Below are 6,378 nucleotides of genomic sequence, written 5' to 3' on the forward strand. Positions count from 1 at the left end.
GTCGCACGACAGTAATGTCAAACTCTAGTCAGCCAATCATTACCGATATGTGTGGACCAGTTGACTGTAAAATATTACATCCCACATGTATTCTTAAAATGAGATTTAAACATGTGATCATCATGATCGACAATTGTGATCGCATTATTGTCGGAGGACACATATTCCAACAATCTCCCTCTTGTCCTCGACAAGTGTGCATCACCAATTCTCTTGTCCTATTACTATCTCCCACTCAATGCAAGGTGTCTTTCCGGTCGTATTTGCAAGTGATCATATCGAGAGTGGTTTCCTCGATCTGGAGAATAACTGATTGACCGGAATTATCTACCATAGATACCTTCCGAGCGTGGCCACACATTTCCAGTTCATTACTCCTCGAGTGGCCCTGAGATATTGTTATAACCCTGACAAGGGGTGGACAATTCCTATCGCACTATTCCCTTCGACTAGCCACAGCTATTATAACCCAAAATATTCCCATTTGACCCCATTTACGAAGGTTGTAGTAACATAAATCAAAGTTAATCTGAAACTGTCCCATCTTAGGCGAACAGTCTTTAGTCAAAAGAATTGACTCATTAGAATACAATAGTAGCTCTTGCCACGACCAGGCTATATAAATTTTCCAGAACTCTATAAGAGGTCATAAGAACGACAAAGTGTTCCTAACAGTCTGCCTATGTGATCGACTAGTCATCTCACATGACTCCATGGCACTTGAAGTTGCCATCGATCACATCACACTCTAGTCACTTCGAGATGTCACCTCATGTAAGTTACTATAGGCGAATACAATGTTAATCCATGTTCACTTTAACGGGGTTCAATTGTCTCTATAACCCGTTTTCATGTAACAAGGTATAAAGTGAGTTAATAATAACTCAAACGACAAATGTGGACATCACATTCGGGTAGTCAATACCATATTACCACCTTGTGATGTATATTGTAAGTGTGTAAACACTAGTCGTTTGCAACATGAGTTTAACAAACCATGTGTCCATGTGTTCAAACTCTTGAATTGCATTTTCCTTTATTTTCATGTTTGTCTTACATAGCATGAATCTCACCAAGTACATATCTAGTTTCCCAAACTAGCTTTAGGTTCTTTACTTTGAGAGAACTTTCTTGTTGTTTATCACATAACAAACGAATTATGGTGGACGACATAACTCACACTAGTCAAGTGTTCTTCCAACTCATAATGTACCAGGTATATGTTTTGTAGGATCTTGCAACATTTGTCAAGATGATTAGCCTAGCACTTCTCATAAGTCCTAGCAAATTTTGAAAATACTAGTTTTGAGTAACTTCTTACTCTAACCAAGTATCTTTTCATACTTCTTAATTCTCCTTTTAGCTTAAATAGCTTAGGATTTTCATAAATCCTTACGCGTTTTTGAACTTCAATATGTGCAACTTCTTGTTACATAACAGAGTGTTCTGTCAAAACTAGAATAGCTCATTAGGTTTTCTCGAGAATTCATGACGATTCTTCTAGGGCTTACCAATGACTCATCATGCTCTTAAGCATATGATTCATTATAGGACATGTGCATGATTATTCTAATGGCGGAAACATTAGTAATCTTTAATCATGTGATCAACCATTCTTAGGTTCAATGAATGACCATGACTGCTTATGGTAATTCCATTTTCATCGATATGAATAACCTACGTTTCTCGTTGATTTGATGTGCATATCTCAATGCCTATCCAACATCCCATGATGTGATTGGATTCATCTTAGTCCATTTTCATCCAGAATTGAAAACTCAAATACTTCTTTGTGGAAGATAGTACTAGCTCGTCATTCTCAATAAGTAATGAGTTATAAATATTACAAGATGATTGCTCCCACTAAATTTCATGTCTTCACACGATAATTTCAAACTCCCACTCAATTCCACATGTTTCGTATTTGACTACTCAATCGAAACATTTCAATAATTGAAATACATTTTGCTTTGCCAAGTTATTAAGATTAAAACCATATATGTTCCCAACATATCTTTTCAAAATACCTATTTTGAAAAGTTTCAATCTTAAACTTATGGAAAGAGATTTTAATCTCTAACTCATTCATTTTTATAATGATGCGTAGCAATGTCATTATTTAAAAGTGAAATCCCATTTAATACACGTCCTTCTCAAAATACCCTTTTCGGAAGGAGGTATAACCATTTCATTTTCATAATGAGGTTAAGTAATGACACTAGCGTGGTTAGCAATTAACTTAGCTTTTGTAGATATCGGCATATCTTTCTTTGCAACTTTTAATCATAAATCTCATTTATATTCATGGATGCAACTTGGTTTCATTTAGGCTCTTAAGTAAATATCAATATTGAAACTCTATTTATATCTAGGTCATAAACTAGCAAAATATCTTGTTGAGACTTTTCTTTAGTCATTATCTTTTAAAACTTTCTTTTGGTCTCCTCGTGTAGTTATCTTAAGAATATATTCTTTTGATTACTTCACTTGGTCTCTTTTGTCATGTAAATCTCATCTATTCGAGACCATAGATCTCATCTATTCATTTATACTATCTAATTTGGTATACAAATCATTCATTGTATTCTTTGTGTCTACATTTTTCTCCCACTCTATCTTTAGAATAAATACACTAGATATTCAAAGATAGCTTATGAGACACAAATAATGATTTTGAAGTAGAAGGAGGATTATCTCATAGATTGACTAATAGATTTTAGATTTTATGAGTGTACATGGTAATTGACATTCCTTTAGTAGAGTTCATCAACTCAACATCACTTTATAATTGATCATACACAAGTCTCAAGCTTGGACATATAATGAATCCTATCATTATGTTGTCTATTGGATCACTTTAAGTAGATGATCATATGTTTCTATGTGCAAGCATGTAAAGACGAATTATTAGAACAAATAAATACGATAAAAGGGGTGACTTGGGTTGCAAGCCAAGCCACCAAAATCCAAAATACAACCATTGTTAAAAGGATCAACCAGTTCCATGTCGAACACGGAAATCAAAATAGTTCTAAAATTCTTAACATTAAAATAAAGACAATAATAAAAGCCAAGCTTCATTGGTAGCTACTCCTAGCTCCATTATGATTTCTCAAGCTTGCTTTTCTTTTCCCTTGTCTTTGCTTGGAGGAGGCCCTATTTACAATAATAGGGGATACATTATCACAACTTTGTATCAAAATATCATAGTTGAATTAGAAACATAAAAGAAAGGATAGTCATTTACATACGGGAGTGATCTTTCCAGCTTTGATGTCACCAAGATACTTGGAACAATTCCTCTTCCAATGTCCAACACCATTACAATAATGGCATTTATCAAGAGGACCCTTCTTGGTTTTGGAAGTGCTAACTTCAAAAGTCTTAGCCTTGGTGGACATGGGAGCTTGCCTCTTACCCTTTTTCCCATTCTTCTTGAACTTCCCCTTACTCTTAGTGCTTATATTAAGCACATCCTTAAGTGGGTTAACATTTAGCCCCATGTCTCTTTCGGCTTGCACAAGTAACTTGTGCATCTATTCAAGAGACACGTCCTTGTCTTCAATATTGAAATTCACCCGGAATTGTACATATGCTTTGACTTTGGATAAGGAGTGAATAATCCTATCAACAATGAGCTCCTTGGGGATTTCAACCTTTTGAATTTTCAATGTCTCGACTAGCTCCAACAAGTTGAGCACGTGAGGGCTAACCTTTTGGCCCTCCTCAAAATCGAGAACAAAGAATGCCGAGGCCGCCTCATATTGGACGATCCTCGGTGCTTGTGAGAACATCGTCACAAGTTTGGAATAGATTTCATAAGCGATGCCCATTTTAAAGGCTCTCCTTTGGAGATCCGCCTCCATAGCAAAAATCAACACATTTTTCATAGCGGCGGACTCTTTGTGGTAAGCCTCATATGCTTCCCTAGTGGCGGCACTCGACCTAGAATTAGGTTCGGGTGGAGAGGCCTCAATGAGGTAACGAAGCTTGTCGTCACCTTGAGCGGCTAATTTGAGTTGGGCATCCCAATCGGAGAAATTTGACCTATTCTTTTCAAGTTTGCAACGATCCATGAAGGACCGGAGCCATGAAACATTAGTGAGAGTGGTGGCGTTGGTGTTTAGTGTGGCCATTTGTTATGAGAAATAAAAGTGGTCTACAAGACAAAATAAAAGGAATAAAACACTTGTCGTTTTGAAAATAATAATAATACTCGTAAATTTTAATTTAAACAAGTTTTATTGCATTTATCTAGTGACCTCTACCCAACTTGATAAATGATTCCAAGACCCAAATTCATATTAACTTGGGCACGGTGTAGCCGATTCATCCCTTATCAATAGAACTCGGTGGATTAACTCTTTAATCAATTCTACTTTTAGAACTGTTGGTCGATAAAATTACATTAATATTTATCTTTAGCCCAAACACATCCGGCTATGGTCGAGAATACTTTTGTTGAGTTCAACCCAAATTTCGAATAAATGTGTCCATGATCCAAATTCGCATTAACTTAGCCCCTGTGTAGCCGATTCATCCCTTATCGACATGAATTCGGTGGATAGACATTTATCACCCACTTCCCCTACGTAACAAAGTTTGTACCCCGGTGTGGCCGAGCGCACTCCCTCACGAAATAGATTTTCATGGTTTTTTGTTTTTTTGGTAAGGCTAAGTCTCAATTGTTTATATTAGTGAGAGGTCATGTCAATTTATTATCTACCACGTTTTTAGTGAACTAAAGCGGTGAACTACGATAATTGTAATTGACACGGAAGATAAACTCGATTTAAAATGCATGTTTAGTTATGGCGATTTAGCGATGCATGCAACATATAAATAAAATGCAAAGTATAAAAATAAAATCCTAGTATGGCCTTCCTAAAATAGTAAATCTAATAAACTATTACAAATTCGGAAACCAACTACTTTGGTCCCTTGAACTTCGGTCTTGGCACGAACTTCAAGGCAACACTTCCTTTGATGGATCGCCTTCTCGAATGGCACCGTCTTCAAGGAACTCCGGAATGATTAAATTACAAAATGAATTACATAATTTCCTATTATACATTTGTAATTAAAATAAATCTATTAAATTACAAAATGATGATACGAGATCACAATAATTAAAACCGAATCGATATTCCCATACATTTCGGGTAATACCAATCAAAACTAAGGCCATACTAAGTAAAATTACATAATTCAAAATTACATAAAATTAAAATATGACAATCATAAATAAAATGCAGCATTATAATATGTATGAACATGCTAGATTTTATGCTAAATCACCTTTTAAGAGCCAATATCGTATATTTATCTATTTCCATGGATTTGCGTGATTATAACATGTTAAAATCATAATAATTACATAAATTCATATTTATGTACAAGTTAATTACCCTAACCATATCAGGACTCAAAAATTAGTCTCCACTAACATTTTGACAATAATTAAACTTGATTTCTTAATATTGTTCATAAATGGACCCAAAAATACAAAATTATGCGATAAACTTCAAAGGAAATTATAAAAATTTCAAATAATTTCGAAATTTGAAATTTAAACTCATGAACCTTCTGGAAAAAAAACCATGACACTCATAATTTTCAAAACTTAGGTTAAAAATATCAAAAATTTATCAAGAAAAACAATTTTGCGGTTTATCGGTTTTAACTAATATGACCATAAAAATATGAGAAAAATTATTTTCATCAACTTTTCATTTTTAGATCTGAAATATATGATAAAATAAAACATGTGAAATTTTTTCTTTAGTCATGAAGTATGTTTTAGCATTATTACTAATTAAACTCACTATTTATGTGATTTTTCATCAAAAATTCATAAATCATGCAAAAGACTTCATTATAGCCAAATATTTTACACACATCTTGTAAAATTGCATGTGACAACATACTAAATTTCCATGACCAGATTCGAAATATAACTCATATAAACCTATTTACCCATTTAAATATGATTTTAACTTATAAAATTCATATTTCGAGCAAAACAACTTATTTTAACATGAAAATTTACAGGCCATCAGTAGATAATATATGCGAAAACACATCCAAAAACCACTGAAAAATTCGAAGTTTAGCTATTTTTCGGCCAAAAATGACATTTTTATCATAAAAATCACATTTTAATGCCAATAATATATAAAATGAACAATAAAATCCATAAATAAACCAAAATGTCCTCAAAATCACTTAGGACCAAAAACTTTTAACATGTAAAGTTATTTTTAGGTTTATCTTCATAAATCCAAATTAATTAGTTTTGTATGTTAATCTTATAACTCGGAAAAACCATAAACCGATTTGCTTGCAAACAACCTAAGGCTCATGATACCGCTTGTTAGA

This window comes from Silene latifolia, chromosome Y (assembly GCF_048544455.1).
Source record: "Silene latifolia isolate original U9 population chromosome Y, ASM4854445v1, whole genome shotgun sequence".
In the NCBI taxonomy this organism is placed as follows: domain Eukaryota; kingdom Viridiplantae; phylum Streptophyta; class Magnoliopsida; order Caryophyllales; family Caryophyllaceae; genus Silene; species Silene latifolia.